General features: G+C 32.8%; 1 protein-coding gene across 1 annotated transcript in view; it reads left to right on the forward strand.

The window, feature by feature from the left end:
* Positions 1–12,738, forward strand: part of LOC145296678 (actin-1-like) — an 80,931-nt gene that overhangs the window by 1,629 nt on the left and 66,564 nt on the right. The gene's annotated exons all lie outside the window — the stretch shown is intronic.

Below are 12,738 nucleotides of genomic sequence, written 5' to 3' on the forward strand. Positions count from 1 at the left end.
AGGATTTCTCATCGAGGACAGAAAAACGTGACGTTTGGTATCAGAATAGATACTACACTTTGCGGGTCTTTGCAATATTGTATTTATATATGCAATTATATTTATTTGAAAAAAAAAAAAATGAAAAAATAAAAATACGGTGCTTATTTTTTTTAAATAGTATTTTCAAGTGAAATTCAAGTTTTACGATGTCTTTTTTTTTTTAATTAAATTGTTAGGTGAAAGTACAGAATAATTACAAAATACCCTCCCCGCCCCATGTTAAGAATGGCTTCGTAAATAACGTTATTACTTCAGCACGGTAACATGAGTGCATATGCACTGCATAAGTATCAAAATTACATTTGAATAAATTAAACAAGGCCATTCAAGTGTTGGTCATCTCTTTGTCACCATGACTTGAAAATGTTTATCCTACTCTTTCTTAACTAGAATTATCAATCACCATAATACCACATTTACTCCAGGGGCCATTAACAGACACGTGTCCGTTACAATTCGACTTAACTCGGCCAATCTCATCTTTATCCCATTGCAACTCCAGTCAGATCTTTAACATTTTATGGGCTTAGAGGGGAACCCATATCGATCCGAATGTTTTTGATTTACAGAACAGACCGAAAATGGCCGAGCTGTCGCTAACCGACATTAAACGAAACTACCCTATATAATGTTTTCACGTGAAATGCGTTGACTTCACCAATGTAAACAAATACTCAACTTTTCATTTTTTCCGCACTTAAAGGTTAGAATCAACTTTGCAGTTTACCGTACTGAAATAATGACGTTATCGGGAGATGGGTGTCATGCTTTTTAACTATTCTGTACCGTAACAATTTAGTAAAAAAAAAAACAAAAACAAAAAAAAAACTGTACTTATGCACTTTTGTTACCGTGCTGAAATAATAACGCTGTTTTGAAAGCCATTCTTAATACGGGGAGGGTGTTTTGTAACTATTCTGTGCTTCCACCTAACAATTTAATAATAAAAAAAAAATCGATACCGTGAGACATAAATTTAACTTGAAAAAACTATTTAAAAATAAGCACAAAAAAAAGGTAAAAATTAAATTTAAATTGAAAATCTTAGCACGGTCCTTCAACTGCACAAGTACCAATTTCGTTTTGATTTTGCATTCGTATGTTTGAGTATCATCTGACGGGGCTTTCAAATCGTAAACTTCTTCAGTCATTTCCGGGTTGTTCCGTAAATCGTATCCGAAAGCGTTCGAAAGTGCTTATTAAGAAAAAGTCTACAGATCGAATTTTTAAATATGTGGTTTTTAGCAAGACCAGACCAGCGGTGCTTACTTGTCATGTCGAAAATAGTAATATATCCAGAAATTATGAACATTCATCAAGTAGAATAACTGCTATTGTGTTTTTAGTAAAAAAAAAAAAAAAAAAAAAAAAAAAATCAATGCTTTGCTTATTTGCTGTGCACTTTTACCACCGCGCTATTTTTAAATATTTTTAAGGTTAAATTCAAGTTTCACGATATATATATATATATTTTTAATTAAATTTTTAGGTGGAAGCATAGAATAGTTATAAAACGCCCCCTCCTCATGTTAAGAATGGTTTTCAAAATAATAACGTTATTATTTCAACATGATCCGTAAATTGCACAAGTTAAGTACCAACTTCTCTCAGAAAACTGCTGTTTAGTCTTCATCTTAAGTTGGAAAAATGCATTTTTTATATGCACTTATGTGATGAACTGGTGAGTGTGCCTAACTTGTACGAGTGTACACTCTTCATCAAAAATGATGGAAAAATTATCCTTCGCCAGTGTTCGCACTAATATTTATTAATTAGAATAATGTCCAAATTGGTGAAGTAACAAAACAAACAAAAACGTCTCAAACTCTAATGTAAAGGAAAGAAACATAAATCGGCATAAAAAGATGTATGATGGAAATAGATTGAACAGTGAGAGTTGTCTGACTTGCTATTTGCTTTCTCAGTTCCTCTAAATATTTGAATTGGATTCGTCCGACAGATTTTTTTAATGTATGTATGTATGTATATATATATATATATATATATGGTGTGTACTCTTCGAAAATGGAATAGCTTTGAATATAGAAGACAAGTGTAATTGAAGAACCATGTTCGCAAATGTTCAAATTGATGAACAATGAACATTATTGTCCAGATAACGCTAATAGCTAAAGTGAGTACATTATTGGCATGCATACATACATACATACACACACACACACACACACACACACACACACACATAATGGCTTCCTTCAGTCTTGACAGACTATGGATATCCACTGTAAGGGTGCCTGCGCGTGAAAATTTTTGTGGCAAGAGTTGCACAATCTCCAACCACACCTCTCCTGAGTCGACATTGTTGAATACCAGTGGCAAGTGGAGGTTCAGGACAATGCCGAGATGAGTGGAAAGCATATACAGCAGTACACACACAGCACATAGAATTCCCAAATGGTCAGTATGGTCACCCATCTGATACTAGCCATGCTCAACGTTGCTTAACTTCGGTGATCTGACGGGAACCGGTGTTTCAACATGATTATGCCATACATACATACATACACATATTTTATATCATTAGTTATCATTTCAGGCTAGGGATTTTTATCCCCGGCCCCCAAAATCAACAGAGATCATTCATTCCAATAATGATCCTGTCCCTATTGATTTTTGCGTTGGGAGTTTAGTTCTGTTCAACTCTAAGACGTCTATCCTCCCAAGCTTTGCCTTCTTTCTTTGAGAAGAGGTTAGTTTATTGCTAATCGCCTGAGGCGCCTTCATCGGGGAATGCAGACGAGGCGGCCCACCCGCTCTTTGCAGGCCAGTCAGTGCCCCTTCCTCGGCGGCGCTGACTTTTCATTCCCACTTTCCGACCCTGGTGTCCAAGTTTTTGCATTGGGAAAGAACTAACCAACCATTCCAAAACCAGATGTATTTGATTTACACTTATATTTTTTTAATTTATTTTTATGAAGTCTTATCGATGCCTCCGTTCAGTCTCAAGAGACAATGGATACCCCCTGTAAAGGTAGCTCTGTGCGTGTAATTGTAAAGTGCTACGCAATCTCCAACCACATCTGTCCTGGATCTGCTTAATAACAATATGGTTCAATTAATAATTTAATGACCAAACAAAATCGTAATAATAATCAGGTTAGAATATTACAGTAGTGGTTTCGTCATTAAATTCATAATTGAAACCAAATTGTTATAAAACTTAAATTACGTTTTGATAATGTCAGCGATATTAAAGCTAAAAACTTCAATATAAACTACTTTTTAATCACGTGTACATATAAGAGCTGACATACATCGTGTTTCAGGAATGCTGCATCTCCCTTTTTACTACGGCTACTATAAGTCTTAAGCCCACTGTGTTCATTTGTTGTACGTTGTGTTAGACTTTGCGTCTAAATGTCGCTTCCAGACTGACCGATTACATTTTGCGTTTATAAAAGAAAATACAATTAACACTACAGTTTCATAATCAGCGTATTTTCTCTCTGGCTTAGGGCAGAGAGCTAGGGAAAATAAAACTCCCTTACAAAATAAAAAAATTAAATAAAAAATAAAATAAAGTCATTCTGGATGAGAAGAAATTTCTGTACTTTCTTGACCTTTTGTAGAGAAACAGAGTATAGCATCTGTTCTGATGCTGCAGCTGCACTTCATCGGCGATCACGCATATTAACCTGCTCAGAGGTGGCCTACGTAAGTAGAAAGCCGTTCCACTAAAGTCACGTAATCTGCTGACGTAGCAGAATAAAGTACAATGATCACAGTTAGACGATAGACGACTATTACGAGAAATATTTTAAAACTAATAATTAAATACACTTAAAAAATAAAACTTCACTAAAATAATTCTTTATTTATCGGAAAAGAAAACAATACAGTCACCTTTAGACCAATTTCTTTAAGAATTGAAACGGAAAATAACTATCCTCGTAATTATCGTCTAACCATGGCCATTGCACTTTATTCTGCAACGTCAGCAAGTCACGCGACATTAGCGAAACGGCCTTCTATTTATGTAGGCCACGATCGTGTAGGTTAATATGCGTGATCGCCACTTTATCTTTTCTGTCTTCGGTCAGTGACAACCTTTTAGACCGAGGCAATTTTTATTTTTATTCTAGTCCAGAATGTCCCATTTTTTTATGACGCTAGTGCGGTTTAACACTCACAAGTAAATTGTTTTCATTTTAGAAGCGTTCCATCCATGTAACGGAAGAGTTAACAAAACCTCCCCTCCCCTCACCGTGTTAAGAATGGTTTTCTAAATTTGCTTGGGCATGTTAAACTGCAGAAGTGCCTGTTTTATTCATTTTTTTTTTTTAGCTGGATTTTCCTCTGTTTTTTTTTTACACGGGAATCTCCACTTATCAAGGCCCAGAGGCCACTCGAGGATAAGGGTTAAAGAGTGTACAGTGGTCAAAAGGACAATATAGTAATCGTTAGAAGTGTAAATTTGGTAAATTCGATTACTTAAGGGGAACAGCTCATCAAGAACTTGTTTACATTGGACTTGAAGACAACCATATTGTAGTCACCTGGAAAGCAGGCAAACGGTAGACAGTTCCACTATATCCTATATTATATTTCTCATGAGTTTCTATGTGGCTATGTATTTTTACAAAGTAAAAAATTATTATTTGGAGATGCCAAGTTCGTCGAAGAGAGGGGGACAGGATAAAATAAGAATAGGTTTAAGACTCCTAAAATTCATATTAGAATTGTCCGTGGGAAAGAAATTATTTCCAAATATAATTGCTAAGTAATAATCAGTTCTCAGTGACCATCTTCTGGAGGTTGAGGGTTCAATCCTCAGTACATGCAATATAAAGAATACAATTAAAAAAAAATGGTTTATTTCTACCAGGTCATGGCTGACGGAATGAGAGCAAACTACTCCTATTCAAAATCCCCTGGAGATTTCAGAGCCAAATACAACACACCTAAAGAAGATCGTACGTTACATCAGTTGAAACGTCAGAGTAATTAAAATAATAAAGGAGTTCATTTGATTTTCATTGGATAATAGTTAAGAATTGATTTTGTAATAATATAATAAAGTTAAGAATTATAATATAATAAAGTTAAGGATTATAATATAATAAAGTTAAGGATTATAATATAATAAAGTTAAGAATTATAATATAATAAAATTAAGAATTATAATATAATAAAATTAAGAATTATAATATAATAAAGTTAAGAATTATAATATAATAAAGTTAAGAATTATAATATAATAAAGTTAAGGATTATAATATAATAAAGTTAAGGATTATAATATAATAAAGTTAAGGATTATAATATAATAAAGTTAAGGATTATAATATAATAAAGTTAAGGATTATAATATAATAAAGTTAAGGATTATAATATAATAAAGTTAAGGATTATAATATAATAAAGTTAAGGATTATAATATAATAAAGTTAAGAATTATAATATAATAAAGTTAAGGATTGATTCTGTAATAATATAATGAAAATAGTTATTAGTATAACTACACTTAAAACAGGAATAGGTTTAAGGCTCCTAAAATTCATACTAGAATTGTAACCTTTCTTTTCAATTATAATTGCTAAGTAATAATCGGTTCTAAGTGACTGTCTTCTGGAGGTTCAAGGTTCAATCCTCAGTACAAGCAATATGAAGAATACAATTACAAACTACTTTGTTTCTTCCAGATCATGGCTTACAGAACGAGAGCAGTCTACTCCTTATTCAAAATTCCCTGGAGATTTCAGAGTCCAATGAAACACACCTGAAGAAAGCCAAAGATTACATCAATTGAAACATTGAGATTAACGTCTGAGTTAAGTTGATAATAATAATACAGGATTTTATTTTATTTGTATTGGATAATAATTAAGAGAGAATTGATTCTATAATAATAAGAAATCTGCATGAATTAAAATATAATATTTTTGCATATTTTATGACCGGGCAGCGTCGGGCGGCCTGCTAGTTATAGTTTAAAAGCATGACTACATGAAATCTTGTGAGCCATTAACAATTTTAAACTCTCCTTATTTTGTAAACTGATTTGAATTATTTACATAGCAAATACATAGACTACAGTTCGTTTCATATAATAGCCTTGATCTGGAGGAGTCATCACTAGGGCTATGACAACAGCATATTCTTTGTTTTGACTCTTGAGTATATATTCAACAGACACAGTTAATCACTCTATATAAAAGCATATAAGATATCAATGAATATAGAGTCAAAACAATGAAAAGAATATGCTGTTGTCCTAGTCATGTCCTAGGCCTAGTCTCATCTTGTCACGTTTGTTTATGTATAATCCAGAGTTCCTGAAATATTCCCTGTGTCAACGTCAATCAATAAGATTGAGAAATATCAGATTTTCCTCGTTTGTTCCCTTCAACCATCTCTTTCAGACCCTGCTTTTGGCAGGTCCTCTAGGTCGGTGTTTATCAACACGGACCCTCAACGTGGGTTTGGAACTTTCATTGAGCCTGGAATCAGCTCCATGGAAAATACATGGGGTTGAAATTCTATGGTTTTTCTACTTATATAGATTCATGAAATCACTGTAGTCCAGCTTCATTGACCTTGCAGTTCAAAAGAAAACAATATAGAATTAATTTCTGTCACGTGTAAACTATGTTTCAACCACAAAGATATTTGTTTAATTTTTAAAGGGAAATAATTATGTTGGCCTACTATTTCTTTTGATGCTGAAAATGAACCATAAGAAGAGAAAAGGTTGAGAAGCACTGCTCTAAATGACATCCAGAGTCTTTGATGAATTGGGTGATATAGCTCTTCCTTCCAACTGATCTTTTACTGCCTGATGGATTCCATAAAGGAATGTCCTTCACAACTTCTGACTTGTCTTGTAAACATGTACTAGGCTGCATGTTTTCATGATGCATACGAATGGCAGATGTTATATATGATGGATGTCCGGTCAAAGGAAAAAGGGAGGGAGGAAACAAACTTGAAAATATCTCTGGTTGGAATCCGGCCACCCAGGAGATGTTTCTTTGTTTAAAATAAGTTCATCTTTCAGATGGGAAATCATGCTGAGATCAACCCAAATAATGTTTCTAGAGGGCTCCAGATAAATCCTATCCGTTATCTAGTTGATATCCTGAGTAGTTATGTTCTGGGTGGTTGAATAATGACCACTAACAAAGAGCAAAATCTAAAATTTCCGGTCAACAATGAAGAGATTTCAGGAGATGAGAAGAGGAGGCAGTTAGAGCTGATCCTCTGGGTTGGATAAAGGCAGTTTGTTTTTCTAAGGGCTGACAGCCAGAAGAGCTGATGTGCTTCTCTGGTTAAGAGGAACCCTTGGAGCTTTTAGCTAAAGGATTGTGCTAATTGGGCTTAGAAATCGATTTGGTCAGGCAAATATCTCATTTTGCAAGTCTGCTATTCAACTTAGGAAAGCGAGTATGATTTTTATTTCCAAACAAAAACTTTTGTGAGTTGTTTTTAAACTAGAGTTGTAGTTTTTATTTGGAAGGAGAATTCTGTAACTGCAGTGACTGGATTAAATGACGACTTTAGACTGGCACAACGCGTGGAACGATCATGGTCTGTGCAATGAATGCACACATGCATGTTCTTACTCTAGGTGTGACACCTTTTTTTTTTCTCTCTTTCGGCAAGAAATGTGGCAGAAAGAGTGTGTAGCAAAATTCTGCTTTATTAATTGCAAAAAACACGGTCCTTGGTGTAACAATTATAAAGAATGTCATTAACAAAAGAGGCTCTTCAAAAGAATGGCTCAAATAATATCTTAAACAAAACAAAGATCAAATAAAAATCAATCGCATATTATGAATAGTCACATTCCGCACTCTAAAAAAGAAAAGGAAAGAAAAAAGTTCACAAAAAGGTCGTTAAACGCTAACAAACTACAAAGAACACAAAGTTTACCTCATTTTCAAAAATTATGAAGTATAAAAACTACGCTAGACAAAATGTATCATATTTTACATGTGATGGAAAGAGATGCGTTTTTCAAACTTGGTATGTCTCTCTTTCCTTTTAATTTTTTAAATTAATTTTTAAATATAACCCCCCCCCCAACATGGAGTTAGCACATAAATGAGTTGTGTTTATGATTTGGCACTTTCTATTAGCTTTTAAATTAGTCTTAGCTCCAAAATTTCAAGCATATTAACAATGCGAAAAACAGGGCTGCCCAGGCATTTTATGTCAGAGTGTATGTCCTCTTGTATGCTTTTTTTTTTAAAATCCAATCTTGACTTTGTGCCTAACCTTCCGGTAAGCAGTTAAATAAAAGCTACAGTGTTATAAAGTTTACATAATTTTCAAAAGTTATGCTGAATGAAAACTACGTTAGATGAGACTTGCATTTTATATGCAGAAACAGACGCAACAAAATTCTGCGTTACTTACTACAAAAAACATGATCCTTGGTGTAACTATTGTAAAAGCATCACCAACAAAAAAGACTCTCTTTAAAAGAATGGCCCAAATAATATCTTAAACTAAAAGAAACAAAATGTATCTCAAAATCTCAAAATCAAACAAAATAATTCACTCTATATGAACAGTCAAAGTTCAAATTTTAAAAACTCCTTCACAAAAATGAAACCTGTAAAAAAAAACCAAAAAAAAAAACCCCCAAAACTGAATGATTCAGGAAAAAAAACAAACAACTTTTACTCGTGATGGTCTATAATGGTTGAAAGATCCTTAAACACTACCCCCCTTACCAAACTTTCACAAAAGCACGACTAGCTACAACCGCTATCAACAATTTTCCCCCAACTCTCTATCTGTTCCTAAACCTATACGCATATTCCATGAACAAAGCTTCTTTTCTAGAACTGCCTACCTTTGGAACACTGTTCCACTGGCTTGCTTCCCGGCCGACTACCATACAGTAGCCTTCAATCTAATGTAAACAAGTTCTTGTTGAATCGTCCCCTTAAATAATCAAGCTCTACCAAACTTACACCATTAACGATTACTACCCTATCACCTTACATTCATTAACCCTTATCCTTGAGTGGCCTTCAAGCCTTGATATGTGGTGACTGTCTTGCTAAAAACAAAAAAAAAAATTGGCTAGGTATAAAATGTATATCTTCTGATGCTATACGTTAACTATTCTGTCCTAAATCAGAACAAGTTCTTGACCGAGGTAATTTTTATTTTTGTTCCAATACAGTATGTGCCCCTTTTTAGGAAGCTGGACTTTACCCACATTAAAAATCGACCTTGGCTTGTGTTACATGTTGGAGACAATGGTGATTAAGTTAGCTAGTATGAATTTTGACAAGGGTCACATCGAGTGCATGATAAGCAACATGGAGCTTAGTCAATACCAGATGGGTAAGTATTTGAGAATATCAGGCACTGTACGTAGGATTTCGACACCTCCCTGCAAGAACTGCAAAAACCTAACATTGTCGATGGGGATATGCAAGCGACTGCTTGTCACTTTGATATTCCCATGATACTTCTTTGGAGCAAGCTGGTTCAATCTGCCTAGGATGAGTTCTGCTGGCTTCTGTGGGGAGGCAAGTAAATAGGAACGAATTGTTATCGGTGTTCAATAAATCTTTAATATACATAGCGAGATTACCTGGGGTGATCAGAAAAGTAGGATAGGGAATAAAAATCTTCACAAAAATCTGTATAATGTACACACTCATAAGAAAATATTGTATTCCAAAAATCATGTATATTGATCAGGTAGTTTTATTTTTATAAATAAAATAATTACTTTAATGATTAATAGGACTTTGTAGGTATTACAAGACCCCCCCCCCAAAAAAAAAAACTCACAAGTTTGAATTATTTGGCGTTATCTACCTTTTTTCTCTTCCCTGCAGCCTCTCTCCCACAGAAGAAACGTTGCGAACTTGTCTTTGTTTTATCGTTATTTCCATGGCAACTGCTCGGATGAGCTCCAATCTTTCGTCCCCCCCCCCTTCACCAATCTTTCATGAAACACCCGTCTGGCTGAAACTACTGTCAATATTTTTCCCCACTCTTTATCTGTGCCTAAATACAAACATAGATTCCATGAACAAAGCTTCTTTCTCAGAAGTGCACGACTGTGGAACTCTCTTCCGTTTGCCTGTTTCCAACCTGACTACAACTTGGATGTCTTCAAATCCAACATAAACAAATTCCTGACAAACCGTCCCCTTAAGTAAGACACTCTATCAAATCTCCAATACTAATGATTACTACAATACTATCTCATTGATTACTGTACACGCAATAACCCTTATCCCCGAGTGGCCTCCTGGCCTTGATAAGTGGTGATCTCCATGTAAAAAAAAAAATAAATAAAATAAAAAGCGTCGTGAAACAGTTGCTTTGCTTTCAGCCATAAAATTTGATTTTTTTTTATTTATAAATAAAACTACTTGATGAATTTGATTTTTGGAATATATTTTTGTTCCATCACGTGTATGTAAATTAAACAGAATTTTTTTTTAATATTGAGAAAACACTGGACAAGCACCAAATATATAATTTATTAAATAAACGTTGATAATTTCATTAAAATTGAACAATGTTGAATTTTGGCAATTAAAACAAAAATTAACAATGTTCTGGTTTATACATAATTTTTTTAGTGGTTGCTATGTCGGATGGGAAAGTGGTAGGAGTGTTGATGAAACTCCTAGAGAACACAACGTAATATCATGTGATATAGATGATTATTAATTGATGATCTATGTCTCCTCTGGGGAAAAAGTGTTAAAGAATGAATTAAAGAAGCAATGAACATTGTTGATGGCCGTGTGAAAACAAAGTAAACACGCAACGTTGCGATTTCAAGTAAAAAGGTTGGCGCTTTCGTTTTGTCGCTATATAGTCTCATTTACACGAAATGAGAGAAAGAGAGAGAGGTGAGCCAAAAGTAGGTGGGCACCATTGTTTTATTAAATATATTTGTAAGTATAAGTGATCTCTAAATAAATGTTGAGATCACGTACATACAACTATATGTAATAAGACAATGCTGTTCATCCTGTATGTATGTGACATGTGTATGTATATGCATATATCAATACACAATTATATATATATATATATTAGTGTTGGGACGATTCCTAAATTTTTTCTGATTCCAGGAAAATGTTTAACGATTCAAATGCCAAGTACGATTCCGATTCCCGTAGAATTGTTGTTTTGAAATATACCATGATATAATCGAAAGTTTTTGTGTAGCAAAAAAAAAAAAAAAAAAAAAAATTGGTACAGCGAAAAAGTGGAAATACAGTTAAGGGAATTTTGAAAACGATTTGATTTTTTTCGTAAAATTTCTTTCATTGAAGATAAAAGTCAAAACAAATATTTTAACCATGAATTAAACATGCACCATGAAATTAATAATCAATTTAAGGAGTTATTTTATATATAAAAAAAAAATATAAAGAAAAAGTAAGTCATGATTAATTCAACAAAAATACAATAACATCAAATTGCAAGGGGAATAATGTTTTATCTTTTGATATTCATTTTTTGTTATCTTTGATAACTCTTTAAAATTTCACATTTTGTTTTGCAGCTTCAATCGCTAACTGATTTTTATTCCACTTTCTAGAATATATTTGTTATTTCTAAAAAATGAAATTTAAAAATAACTAATTTTTGATTAAATTTTTAGTCTTTTATATTCAATCGTCTCACATTAATCCTATTTATTTGACTTTTAAAAAAATATTTTTAATAATAATAATGTTATTTTTTAAAATCTAAAAAAAATGGTTTATTTCTATATTTATTTTTATTATATAATTATATACTTATCGTCCTTAATTGTTTATTCTTATTTAATGCCTTAATTTACCTTTTTATTTCTATATAAAAAAATTAAATTTTTGGTAATTATTTATTTCTATTGTTAAATAAGTCATTTATTGAACTGTTGAAATCGCCCCCGCCTTAATGCTGTTTCTGACAACCTTTTTATCTTTTGTTAGGGGTTGGGAAACATTTACCTATGCTTACATCATGACTGCGATATCAGACATCGGTGAATGTCAACCAAGCCCTTGCTATCCTTTAGTTGAACGGTTTTGAGTGACTAATTAGTTTGCAAAGTTACGGTTGAAAGGATGTAAGAAAAAAAAAAAAAAAAAAGAAAAACAGTTAGACTTTTTTCCTTTTTTAATAAATTTTTCACATTTTTTTGTTGTGCAAAGAAATCCAAAAGAAATGTTTAATTGCTTCATTTGCAGAATATTTTAATGAAATGTAAATTTCTAAAAGAAAAAAAAATTTAATTCTCTTACCGCATTTATTTAACAGATAGCAAAATGATTTTCTTTTGTAGTTTTCGAAAGATCTTAAGGTACTTCTAACGTTTTTGTTTTTGAATGAAAGCTGATCGACTGTCAAAGTTTTGCGAACTGATACCACGTGATCAGTTTCACTTTAGTTTTAGAAATATTTCCTGAAACAGCCTTCGTTCAGAAAATAGAAAGTATTGTTTTATTAAACCTTTTATTGTTTACATATTTTGACTTTGCTTGTTTTATCTTTAAAAAGTATAAAGGTTGACAAGACATTTTTCATTTATTAAGGAGATTTTTAATTCATTTACTAATGGAAGAAAAAAAAAAAAACTTACTAAAAGATAAGCGCCTCCCTTTTTTTAATTATTATTTTTTATTTTTTTTTATTTTTAAAAGTCAACAGTTGGGAAAACCACTGATTTTTAACATGATTTACTCGCAAAAGAGC

Source organism: Euprymna scolopes, chromosome 17 (assembly GCF_053919585.1).
Source record: "Euprymna scolopes isolate OS-2025 chromosome 17, ASM5391958v1, whole genome shotgun sequence".
Lineage (NCBI taxonomy): Eukaryota > Metazoa > Mollusca > Cephalopoda > Sepiida > Sepiolidae > Euprymna > Euprymna scolopes.